Source organism: Aulonocara stuartgranti (genome assembly GCF_965226115.1).
Source record: "Aulonocara stuartgranti genome assembly, chromosome: 3".
NCBI classification, from domain to species: domain Eukaryota; kingdom Metazoa; phylum Chordata; class Actinopteri; order Cichliformes; family Cichlidae; genus Aulonocara; species Aulonocara stuartgranti.
In genome coordinates, this window is record NC_138941.1 from 72,717,541 (window position 1) to 72,731,799 (window position 14,259).

Consider the following 14,259-nt stretch of genomic DNA (forward strand, 5'->3'; position numbering starts at 1 on the left):
ACGCTGCAGGACCCCACTGACTAAAGCCAGCAGATTTAGGAACAGCGTCTTCCCCACAGCTGTCACCCAACTGTATCCCCTGTGTCTCCCGCCTTTCCTTCCACGATCATTAGCACTTCTACACTCCTCTTCCCCCTTATCCCTCCCAATGCCTGTGATCATGACTGCCATTCATTCTCAACATTCATGCTCACATTGGTTATTTCTATGGTTTTAGGATACCGACATAGCATAGTGTCTGTTATAGTGCGTACACTGTTCAGAGCGTTTCACTTCAACTACTGCAGTTTTATTCATATTCAATTGCACCTTAGAACACACATGCATCAACACTACAATGAGCGGGTGGAGGGAGGTTTGGAGTCTTCTCTCACCCCCATTCTCTGCGGCCTGCTGGAGCGGGGGGGCTAGGAGGAGTTGGCCGTCCGACTGCAGTCTGGGGTGTGGGGCTTCCCTGCTGCTGCGGAGTCGGGGCGGTCTGCCTCTCCCCACCGCAGGGAAAAGGGTAACACCACCTGGGTCTGGGTGCAGTTCCCCCCTCCAGGGGCAAGGGTACCTAGACCCGGTTGGTAGAGTACGCTTGGGGAGTGTGATCGTGTATACAGCGTCTCTTTATGTCTGTCTCCACGTCGGTTGAGTGTGGAGTAAGTGCATATGAGAGCATGAGGGTGGGAATGGATGTTTGTGTCTGTGTGTGCCTGTATGTCTGTGTTTATATGTCAGGTTGGGTATCAGATGCCACCTCTCTGGGGACATCTCAGGCCTCCAAACCTTGGAGGGCCTATCTCCACCCACCACCACTTCCCCTGCCGGTGGCGGACTCCAAGATCCAAACGGGACAAAAAAAAAAAGAAAAAAAAAAGATTTATTCATAGGACTTTGTAGATCTGTTTAACACACACATGGTACATCTGTATATATGCAGCACATGTGTATATTTGTTCATAGAACATCCGTATATGTGCCCATCTGTATAGCAATATAGAACATCTCTATGCTATACAGATATCTGTATATCTGTACATTTGTATACAGCTGCACATCCGTACATTAATTACTCTGTAGTTCATCTGTATAATTCGTCTCTCTGTAAAGTGTAAAGTTTGCGTGTTAGTCCCCATAGGGAAATAGTTCCTCTGCATTTAACCCATTCACCCAGTGAAGCAGTGGGCAGCCACCAATGCAGCGCCCGGGGAGCAGCGTGTAGGGACAGTACCTTGCTCAGGGTACCTCAGGGTAGCTGTTCAGTGGTGTTGAACCCCCGACCTTCCGATCATGGGGCCACCACTCTACCTAATGAGCTATCCCTGCCCCATAATCTGTTCATAACTATACCATTATTCTAACCTTATCTGTATATATCAGTATATCTATACATTTGCCCTTAGTACATCTGTATATTTGCTCTCTTCTTATCTGCATATGATCTTCTCTTATTGCACTTGCACTTCTGATTAGCTGCAAACTGTATTTCACTGTGTAATGACAATAAGGTTGAATACTAAACAAAACACTATGTGACTATTTCAATGGTTGTAAGTTTTCAGTCTTTTTCAGTGATTCAGTTTCCACAATAAAACCTTTTCATTTCTCTCAGGAGGACTTTCCACTCTTCCTCCCCACTCCAGAGAATACCACTTTGTGAACCAGCTGATGACCTGGACTGAAGCTCAGAGTTACTGCAGAGAACACTTCACTGACTTTGTCACCATCTACAACAGCAACATCAACCAACTGCTTCAATGTCGCCAAGGATCAGTGCTTTTGCTTGGATAGGGTTCTATGATGATCCTTACAGCTGGAAGTGGTCCATGGAGGGAAAACTTTTTTATGTTGGCAGCACACATGAGTTTTTGATCTGGGCTAACGGCCAACCAAACAATGAAAATACAAATGAATACTGTGTGGCTCTTCAGGGACAAACACAGATGGATGATAGACCCTGTGGAGCTTCTTACCCTTTCCTGTGTTACAATGGTAGGAAAAATGACTTGTTGCCATAGTTATCCTACAATTTTAGGAGATTCATAATGTGTGTTTGAAAATTCATCCTTTTTAATCTTTCACAGCAAAAAACACAAGTTATATCTTAGTGAAGGAGAGCCGCTCCTGGTCAGCGGCTCAGTCGTACTGCAGGACATACCACACAGACCTGACCAGTATAAGAAGCAAAGAGGAGAAATCCAACATCACGCTCGCTTTGAATGGATCAGGGGTTCAGTATGTGTGGATTGGTCTCTACAGGGATCCCTGGGCCTTCTGGTCTGACAACACAACCTCCACATTCACTAACTGGTGGTCCTCTCAACCTGATAACTTCAATTCAATTGAGTACTGTGGAGCATTTAATTTAATGTCAGGGGAATGGGGTGATGGCTTCTATGGGTTGAGACTCTCTTTTTTCTGTTTCAGAGGTGAGGTCCAGAATGCAAACACTGTAAGATCCTGTCATCATGTAAAACACTAATGTTTGTGTTGTTATATGTGGTTCATTTTTAGCAGTGACAAAGCAAACAGTGGTGAAAATGAAGCTTCAGTCAGAGGCAGACATGCACAGCACAGAGATCCAGCAGCAGGTTTCACAGCAGGTCAGCAGTTCAGTCACCAACACAAACTTGACACAAGTTCAAACTATGCTTCATGTTTTTCATCATCTGCACATTTTGTCCAGCTGTCAGGCCTCATGCTGTCAGAAGGACTGACAGACTTCAGGATTCGTTGGAGGAAAGTCCAGAGTTACCGTGATGACCAGTCAAAGAAGCAGGATGTGGACGGTGGCTGCAAAACTGAAGACTGACTGGACTGAACCACTTCATGTGTGAAGTTAATAACATGCTGTGCTGAGCTGTCTCATCCTTTGAATCTTTCAATGTTTCAGAGTGTAAAGTTCCACCAACAGCTCATTTGTTCAGCTGCAGTTGTAGTTTGGTAGAAAGTCTTTAATCAGAGGTCCACTCACTAGTTTTCCTGATAGGCTCTAGTCTCTTGTTTTCTTTTGCAGCATCTCTTTCAACACTTTAGACTCTGTCCTTCTGTATAAGTCACTGTACAGGCTTTGTCTGTGTGCAGTTTATTAGGATCCATAGTTCCGTTTCATTCTGACAGCATCCTCTGCTGACTTACACAAATGGTAAAGAAAACAATGGATCATGTAGGCAGATATACACGAAGTAATACTTAATGACTGAGTCCTCTGTGGGTTTTTACACAGAGTAATAAATCAGGTAACATTGTTACAGATCCATGAACACAAATACCTTTGACGCTGAAGTTTTTTGTTTCTTCTGTTTGAACGTTTGAGGTCCATGTTAAAATCAGAGGTATTCAACTGTAAATGTAAAATGTAAAAATCTGAATGTGATTTCTTCAGTCTAGGAAAGAACAGCTGTAGTGGAAACGGGAAGGCTAAGAAAAAAAACCTGACTGAAAACTCCAGAGAAACATATAGTTAAACCGGTCTTGGAAACTATGTTATACGTATGTTGCACTTATGCTTTATAGTAGAATTGTGTTTAATATGTAACTTTACCGCTTTATATTTTTAACATATGATATTGTACTTTATAAATGCATTATAAATGTCCACAATATCAATCGGAGCTTTGTTGTAAAGTGTGAAACATGTCACCATTTATTTATGACCAAAAAAACATTTGTAAAAGTATAACTGGGCCTTACTATAAAAAGTAGAAAGCACCTACAGTTATTTATTATTGCTAAACTTACATACAAGCCTTTTAAAGATAGCTAAAACTATATAAAGGAAACAAATCATATCCCTAAATTCACCACTGGCATAAAACAAAGGAATGCATGCCATGAAAGAGTTCGGGTCTTAGGAGGCTAAAATATGTGAATGACAAAATTCAGCCATAATAAAATTGTTTATGGGAGAAATGACAACAGAGAAGAATATAAATTGACACAAAGTAATGGCATAACCTTAATGCTAATTAGTGAATGACATCATAATCTAAATGTTGTTAACTTTGTTTTGGAAAGATTATGATAAATGAATGATAACTAGTTCTAGTTGGAGCTTTAATCTTATGAACTATGAAAATGAATCAATCAAGTTAGACCTGGCTGAACTGAATTTGGAACCAGATGTCTTTAGGAATGAACTGTCACAACACTTAAAGTTAACTGACTAAAATCTTTTAATCAACACAATGGCAGTAAGAGAATTCCACTGGGATTTATAAATTATGTAATGTTTATTTGAAGACTGTAAAATAAAAAATAATGCGTATGGAACAAGTCTAGTTTCATACTTGTAAGGAATGATAGCTGACTTCGGAGGACATCTCTCTCTCCTTCCAGTTCTTCAGTTCTTATCTTTTGCCACTCCAGTTTCTCCTTAATAAAAGTTTCTCTCGCTCCATGTTAAGAAGGGCAGTTGCAGTAGAGCAGGATTAGAAGAAGAATCTAAAGAACAAACAATTATTAAATTACAGTGCTAAAATAAGTTCTAATCTAAACTTGGGAAACTCAAATAAAATATTGATTAAAAGCGGATACAACTTGAATTGATAAAAAGCCACTTTGGAAAAAAGTTGGGAGACATACACTTATGGAACAGTAATGGTAATAAAGGGCAAAAAAACAAAAAGCAACAAAATAAGCAAACAAAAAATACATATATAAATCACCTGGATCACCTGTTGAGAAAGAAAAAAGAAAACAAGCAGAAGAAAAAGAGAGCAATAGAATAAACAACAACATCATGATGATATATGGGAATATAACAGTAAAATACTAAATATTAAACATTATTGTGCAGCACGTAAGATCAGTGTGCTTTGAGGTAGGAGCCAAAAAGAGTGTAATTTGTGTGTGTGAGCACCCGTGTGTACACCTGTGAGCATGAGCGTGCTTGTATTTAAAAGGTTACCTCATGTAATGATCTGCTAGAGGGTGTGGGCAGCCACAGCCCCGTCCTCCAGGGCATGAAGCACACCGTAAAAAAAAATCCTAAAAAAACAGTAATATTCTGGCAGCTGGGGCACCAAAATAATACCAGAAAATAACGGAAAATAACTTTCTAATGAAAATACGGTGATTTTCAGTAATGACAATAGTCTGTTGCCCTAATTTTACATTTTTTTTCATTTACATTTCATTTAATTTCAAAAGGGATTTTGACTTTTTCAAATGCTTTTAAACATTAAATTAGGAACATTTTAATGTGATTAAACAATGAAATTACCTATAAACAAGGTCAATGAATGCGGCAATATGAATCATAATACGTAAATGTACAGAAAATTTAAATAATAATGGATTGCATTAAGATAAGATAAGATAAGATAAGATAAGATAAGATAAGATAACCTTTATTAGTCCCACACGTGGGAAATTTGTTTTGTCACAGCAGGAAGTGGACAGTGCAAAAGTTATGACGCAAAAATTAGAATACAATAAGAATAAATACAGTACACAACTGTACAGAATAGAATAAAATAATATACTATATACAGTAGAATAAAATAGAATAAAAATATACAATAAGATAAAAATAGAATACGAATGCTATATACAACTGAGTAAAAATACAACGATGCCAGAAAAGATTATTGCACTTAGTGTTATTGCACATGTGTGGATGTGTGTGTTTGTTCAGTTAAAGTCTTTATTATGGAGTCTGACAGCAGTGGGGAGGAAAGACCTGCGAAATCTCTCCGTCCCACACCGTGGGTGCCGCAGTCTCCCACTGAAGGAGCTGCTCAGTGCTGTCACAGTCTGCTGCATGGGGTGGGAGACGTTGTCCAACAGGGATGACAGCTTAGCCGCCATTCTCCTCTCACTCACCACCTCCACTGGGTCCAGAGGGCATCCTAGAACAGAGCTGGCCCTTCGGATCACCCTGTTCAGTCTCTTCCTGTCCCCAGCAGAGATGCTGCCGCCCCAGCAGACCACACCATAAAAGATAGCAGAAGCCACCACAGAGTCATAGAAGGTCTTCAGGAGTGGGCCCTCCACCCCAAACGACCTGAGTCTCCGCAGCAGGTACAGCCTGCTCTGCCCTTTCCTGTAGAGGGCGTCTGAGTTATGTTCATATAGTGTTCATCTTTTAATTGCAAGGTTGCCAGTTCGTAGCTTGCCATCACCAGTGTATGAATGTGTGTGTGAATGGGTGGATGATTGTGTATAGTGTAAAGTGCTTTGGGGTCCTTAGGACCAAGCGCTATACAAATACAGACCATTTACCAGTTTACAGTTGTGCCATATGTTGTGAAATCAGTTTTACCTCGGTTCTTTTTATTCCTCGAGCATCCAGAGATGGCAGCGGAACTCAGTAGTTATTTTCACAAAATCTTTATTCATCTTTACTCATCTTCATTTATCTTTACTCATCTTCATTTATCCTCATTTATGCATGCACTTCTAGAAGGGAAGATGAGGCCGGTGTCCCTCTCCAAATCTTCACCCCTTTGTTAGTTACAGCCAGCTTTATAGAGGCTGTCCCCATCGTAAAACCCCCTACGGTGTGCTGCAAACTCTGTGTCTGTGTCTATGTGGACGAGCACATGAAACCTACATGTGCGCGTTCCCGCGTGCCTATGTGAGTGCTCGTGTGTGACTGTGTACGCATACCTGTGTGTATGTGTGGATGCACATGAGTGAGTGTGCGTGTGGATGTGTGTGCGTGACAGTTAAAACACTGTGGGTGTAGGTGACTCCCTAGAGGTCATAAAACCCATCTCCCTTCCAGACCACAGTTATTCAGTTACAAATGTTGAGACCCCACCCCAAACATCCTCTGGGGAAATTCCACTCTGTTTTAGTCAAAGGAGCTTGCAAAGAAAAGCGTCTGGACTTCTTTAAGTTACTTGAAGACGTTTCACCTCTCATCCGAGAAGCTTCTTCAGTTCTAAGGTCAAATGGTGGAGAGTCCCAGATATAAACCTAGTGGGAGTGACCCCCCACAGAGGGACAAAAGGACCCCCTAATGATCCTCTAATCGCCTGAGCCAAGGTGTGAAATTGGGTGTGGGTCCCAATCAGCCAGAGTTTCGGGTGAGCTCATTGTGAAACCTGGCCCCACCTTATCATGCGAATTCCTGAGATCAGATGGCCCAGGATGTGAGTGGGCGTTAAGGCGTCTGGGAAGGGATCTCAAAACTGGATTATAGATGGCAGACAGTTGGTGTCGTAAACCACCGCCTCTGTTCAAAGATGGTCGCTCACAGTGGACATACATGGCTTCTTTCACTCCTCTTTCAAACCATCTGTCCTCTCTGTCCAAAATGTGAACATTGGCATCCTTGAAAGAGTGACCTTTGACCTTTAGATGCAGATGGACTGCTGAGTCTTGTCCTGTGGAGGTGGCTCTTCTATGTTGTGCCATGCGCTTGTGAAGTGGCTGTTTGGTCTCTCCAATGTAGAGGTCTGGGCATTCCTCGCTGCACTGTACAGCATACACCACATTGTTAAGTCTGTGTTTTGGCATTTTGTCTTTCTTTGCAAGCTCCTTTGACTACGATGACCTGGATGACTGAGAACCTTCACAGACACTCTGTTTTACATTCACAGTTCAAGTGGGGGAGGGGTCTCCTACAATCTACACCTAAGTTCACGACACAGTCAGCCTTTATTATATTGAGGGCAGTGTCAATGTCTCTACAATAGTTCTACATTCTATGTTTACACATTTCTAAACTCTAAAATAAGCTAAACACTCCTACACATACTCCTTCCATTTCTGAATGATGGCTTGAACAGTGCTCCGTGGGATGTTCAAGGCTTGGGAAATCTTTTTGTAGCCTAAGCCTGCTTTAAATTTCTCAATAACTTTATCCCTGACCTGTCTGGTGTGTTCTTTGGACTTCATGGTGTTGTTGCTCCCAATATTCTCTTAGACAACCTCTGAGGCGTCACAGAGCAGCTGTATTTGTACTGACCAGTGTTGGTCAAGTTACTTGAAAAAAGTAATCAGTAACTAATTACTGATTACTTCCCCAAAAAGGTAATCCCGTTACTTTACTGATTACTAATTTTCAAAAGTAATTAATTACTTAGTTACTTAGTTACTTTTTAAAAACATGATTTACAACCTGAATAGGTGATAAAGCGATAGATCTTTCAGCCCAATTCTACTTTTTCTACATAATCCATCATACAAAATGTAATCAAATGGAAAAGTCTCTTTTTAAAACTTGTTTTATTAGTTTTAATCTTATAACTTTATGCATCAAGCAAAAATTTAACTATATGCAACATTCTCTGACTGGAAGAAATTTGTTTAATATTTAAACCTACTTTCTGCACATTCCAGCACATAAAATATATATATTTTTTGTGTTTACACTCAGTCTTTCAAATAGATGCAAGTAAAACACAGCAGAAAATAAATTAAGTCAAAGACTAGCGGTCCTGTCGCTCTATTTTCTCCTGTAAAGCAGGAGCAGGGTAGGCGGAGGTTTACCCTGGTGCAGGTGTGCCGCAGCGGTCAGTGGAAGAATCCGCGAGTTTCTCTGTGAGTTTCCCATTACGTCATTGCGCACTCGGTGCTTGCTTGAAAGTTTAGGGGGTTTTTTTGCAGTAAAAAGAAGTTTTCTTCCCACGCACAACGGACACTAATGTTTTTGTCACTTTTTATGGAATCAAACTTAAAGTAAGGTCAGTACTTCCACGCTTTAAACGCTGCACGCTCATACTCTCTCCCACAATCGATATACGCGTTAACGCGTTACTGCCCATCTCTGGTACTGATGAATCCTGTTCGTGATGCCAATTGTGAGGGGCTACTAGCCCGGCTATGTAGGGGTAGAGGGGCGCACAGGCTGCCTTGAACGACTAGCGGGTGGTGGGATCTAAGTCCGTAACCCCCTCTAGCACAATTGACCCGGACACTTACTTCTGTAAGAATGGGGTTAGTTACCTGGTAACAGTAGGCACAAAAGGAAGACTCCAGGCTCGGACCTGCAATGATAGCAGCACCTGCACACGGAATACTAGCACGGTCCCACTTAACTCCGTCGTCCTGTGCCTAACCAAATAACTCGGGTGCCCCTACTCCAAGGCAACCTGGGTCGGACAAAAGCATTCAACAACGACCTTTTAAGCAACGTGGCTCCTTATATTTGTCTGGAGATCCCTCAAAAAAAAAAACCAAACTTGGTTAACAATGTCCACAGGGCCCTGGAGAGCAAAGGGAAAACAGCAAGGAGCCTCCCCAGGACCAAAGAAATGAAAGAAATAAAATGAGGTAAAATAAATCAAAACAGGCTGGTGAGACCCAGTGTTGGGAGTCCTCGACTCCGCACAACCCACCCTAGTCACAGGAAAAGCACTCACAATACAGAAGAACAGTAAAGGTTAACACAGCAATTATCCTGTCTAGAATTGTTGACACAATCTCATCGCATCATTTACAATGTCAGACACACCAAAAGAACATTTCCAGTCTTTACAGTTTAATCCAGTAAATTGTCTCTGGGGTGGGACGGATAGATAGTTCAAGGGGTAGGTGTCGTGAACCAGAGTTACAGTCTGCTAGGCTGTCCAGGACTTCCACAGCCGGAATAGAATGTCCATTCTCCGGTCCACACAAAACAAGGAAATAAAACCTTCGCCCCTCCTGAAATGGAGCGTGCTGAACCCACGGGTAGGTGAAGCTTTTGCATACAGCCAGCTGAAGCAGGGTGAACAACCGGAGCGTCGTCTGGGTGGCAGGGTACTCCAAACACCGCCGACGTTGAGGCCCAAAATGGCGGTCCCGCGGGCTATCGGAGCTACGGCAGTCCCCAGGCCGTGCGAAGCAAGGCCGCCCAATTCTTCTCCCGGAAACTCGCTGGTCCTTCGCCAGACAGCCAGCCGTGCTGTCTCGCTTTCTGAACGTTCTTAACCGCCAAACTCTACCGGTAACGCCAGGAAACTGAGGCAGATTGGAGGGGAGCGGCCGCTAGCCTTAGCTCTCGATTAGCCCCTCTGCTAGCGCTATCTCCGCCGACACTTCGCCCCGGCGATGCACCCGTAAGGCCACTGTAGCCGGAGTCAGAGTTCATACATGGGCGGAAACCCAGCCTAGACTCGCTGCGGTACCATACACTGTCTCGCTAACCTCCCGTTTACACTTTGTTCGGGTCTTTCCCTGACTGCGGCCCTTTCCTAGCGTCTTCTCTTGTCCGGACACGTGTGCTTTGTTTTGCTCCGCTCATCTTCTCTCTCACTGCGCATGCTCGTCCTCTTCACGCTACGTCGCTTCCTCTTGGCTGATTCAGGCTGTAAACAACCCCGTGACCATTTTCTAAGGGTCGTAAATATGTGCCCTTACACTGACATTAGATTACACACAGGTGCACTCTGTTTAGTCATTAGCAGGACTGCACTCAGACCAAAGGGGGGCTGAATAATTACGCACACCCCACTTTGCAGTTATTTATTTGTAAAAAATGTTTGGAATCATGTATGATTTTCGTTCCACTTCTCACGTGTGCACCACTTTGTGTTGGTCTTTCACGTGGAATTCCAATAAAAATGATTCATGTTTGTGGCTGTAATGTGACAAAATGTGGAAAGGTTCAAGGGGGCCGAATACTATTCCAAGCCACTTTAAATTACTCATTATTTCCACCTGAATGTCTTTGGGAATAAGATTGCACACCAGAATGGAAGGAAAGCAAACTAAATATAAGGCACTGAGGCTCATTAAATGGCTGCAGAAGAAGCACCTGCTAAAGAAGAAGCTTAGATGTCCTGTTTGTTACTATAAGATGAAAATGATTTCCGTGGTTAAGAAAGAATTTATAATGCATGATAATGTAGTGCATGTAGTAAATATAACAAAATAGTTCTATATTATCAAGGCAAGAGGCAGCATTAACCCCTTTTCCTTTATTATTATTTTCTTCATACTTAATTTTGTGATTATCTTTTCAAATAATGTTGATGTTTAAGGGTCCAATTTACTTGACTCATTGGTATGTTCTCAGGTGCTGCCAAATGAGCAAGTCACAGGAAAATTTCCAGACAATTAGAACTGGCTCCCTCTTAGAGGAATCAAAATCATCTCTTTCAGTTGGATGAAGTTCATTTACAGGTATATGTAGATGTAGACATGAATAGCAATGCACCTTTCATAAATGAACACCAATACAAGACTTGTGAAATAATTCTCTCAATTTCTGCCAGAGTGCTCAGGCTCAGGCAAATAGATATGATCGATGGTGAAGTGGCTGGCAGAACACTAAGTTGCATGGCAAGACACATTTGACATGTTTGTATATGTGCAATTAAAAGACACAGAATAAACAATGGACACCGCCTTGGTGGTTACAGAGAATTTGTGGTTATAGATGAACGCTGTCTCCATTGTTACGTTCTGGTCCCGGCAAGTAATCGAACGCAACAAAAGTTTTGCCCCACTCACTTCCCACCCACGCACAAACCCCAACAAAGACACCTTTTTCAAGTATTTAAGCAGCCATTTATTTTCATCGGCAGTGAGCAATGCCAAAACAATAAACAAAACCCCCTAAAACACACTCCCTACACTTCCCTACACAAAAATAAAAATAAAAACAAAAGACAAGTCACTTACCTAACTATCTAACGATAAACAGGAGAAAACTTGTTCAACAAAAGAAAACGGCTTCTCACGCCTACTAGGCTGCGACAGTGAAAGTTATACAGCAAAGGAACAAAAAGTGACCGCCACTTGTTAACCTATTTACAATTATTTACATGGCAAGGCTAGAGGTACACGTGAATACTCCAGCCTGCACTACAATAACACAACACACAACTCCGTGATCGAGTCAACGGGGTTCCCAAAAGCGCTGCCAGGTGACTGTCATCCGGACATTAAGTACTGGAGGTGGTCCATCAATTATCCAGTCCGAGGATAGGTAAAGACTCCACCTGGATACCTAGCAGCCACGCCCAGGTGTCCACCTCCTAGGAGAGAGAAAAAAAGAAAAGGGAAAATACCACCAGCCATCCTCCGGTGGGAGGCACAATACCAACAAACACATCACTGGGTCATAACACCGTCATCAGCGAAAGGTTGGTAAATTCTCAGACATGTTTCTTAGAATCAATGCAGATCTGAACACGTCCTCTAAACATGGAAAAAATAAAATTTAACAGATATAAAAATGCATTGCTGTACGTCACTGATCATCAATAAAATAAGATAGAGGGCTTGAACTGTTCTTTTTTTACATTTGATCTTTTTCAGGTATAGGACAGAAGACTGCAGAAACTAGTGATGCGCGAATCATGAACGAATCGTTCAGTACTCGAGAATCACTTTACTGACTCATGAATCATGATGCACAAGCCCAACTGACTCATCCCTGTTGCTGTTAGCAAACTAATTTCATTAGTAGAAATATATCTAGCTTATAATTAAAATTGTGGAGAAAAACACAACATCCAGTATCTTAACAAAAACATTTCTGCTCTGAACTGGAAGAAAAAAACCCCGAGTAGAAGCTCACATCAAGACAATAGCTCCTCGGTTCAAAGTAGCATTGCTCTGCTAACATGCTAACAGCACATTTGACCTACTCACCCCCTCATTTCCTGTGCTGAATCGTAGCGTAAGCGAATCACTCACGACTCACTAACCCCCTCCCTCCCGGTTCACAGCTTCTTCTTCTTCTTGCTTGGCAACCAATGTTAAGGCGCATTACTGCCACCTGGCTCACAGCTCAGTGGACATTTAGATGAGAAAATATATATTTAACACATTTAAGGAAAATACTGTTATGGCCTCTGGCCTCGGGTGGCCCCACCTTCCTCTATGGAAATCAAAGTGTTCCAGGACTCACAGGTGATTGGCTGGCCAGGGACCTATGCCCGCCCAACTTCATGCAGATCAGAGTGTGCCAGTCCACACACACCATTGGCTGCTGCAGGAGCCTTGAACACGACGGACCAATGACACGCCTGCCTGCATTTACTGGGAAGTACAAAAGGCTGAGGAGTCTTCCTTCGTGGGGGACTTGTTGATTTGAATAGACTGTGCAGACTGTCCCTCCTTCCTCTGCCTCTGCACCTGCACCTTGAGTAGCTGCCTGTGAGATGTTTAGATGATTAGTGTTTTATTAGTGTTATTTGAATACATGAGTTATTTGTTGTGTTTGTTTCAATCACCCCCATTGTGAGTTGTTTCACTAATGGTGTTCAGTTGTGGTAATAAACCTTCTATTTTCTTTTTTTATCTAACCCTCCTGCCTCTGGACTCATTTATGTTACATCCCTTGTCGCCTAGCAGAGCCGGGTTATAACAATACTAATAAAATAAAGATAAACAAAATAGATATTCCCTTTAGAAAATGTTTGTTGTTTTCTTTTAGAATCACTCATCTTAGCAGTAGGATTTACATGAAAAGAGAAACAAATTAAGTTTGAGTGAAAATATACATTTTTTGCACTCTCTGGTCAACTGACTCAGTGAATCAAATGACTCAAAATACCTGATTCACTTTGGTGAGTGACTCATTAAAACTCGATTCAGTAAAAAAAATCAAATTTACCATCACTAACAGAAACAAATGTATTGTTGCACTTTGACATGGCTCTGGAGAGTTAGCACAGCAATCCCTACAACCACCATTACAACCATCTTACTCACAGACTGACACATTAAAGCTGTCCCCATTTCAAATTGCTGACTTTGAGGAATAGGATCTCTGGATGTCTCTGGACAGCTAACAAGAGCAGGCTAAACAACAACACCTGGTTTAAAGTTAACATTACCCCAGCTTAACACTCTCCCTTTGACACTTTGTCAATGAACTCACATACTGTTAGAAAGTAATGAAACTGTTTGTCAGAGTCCAGCACCGTTACATCCACTTCAAAGAGAGTTGAAAAAATATGAGCCTTAATCAGATTAGAAAAACTCCGGTGTGGATCCAGATCTGGTCCCCACAGTAGTAGAAAAACACCAGTGGGCTGGATATCTATTCTAGGACTGTGCAGTCGAATTGGGGTAAGAATATAGATCCCACATGACTGTAGTCTACTCACACCTAGTGGTGAAACATTTCACATCCTGTCAGTTTTTTGTTGTTTTTTGACTGTTGGCTATTTTCCAGCCAGAAGACATTCATATCAGACTCTCCCTTAAATAGTTTGGAGAGAAAAGAAAAAGCAGAAAAGAAAAAATACAAATCTGCAATGAGAAATAATTTTTTTGGTTGCTAACATCCCGTGATATATCAAAGCACTGAACTCACACACTAAAACACAATATCTCTACACACAGTGATAGAAAAAATATTAACGCAATGTAAATTTAAGACGA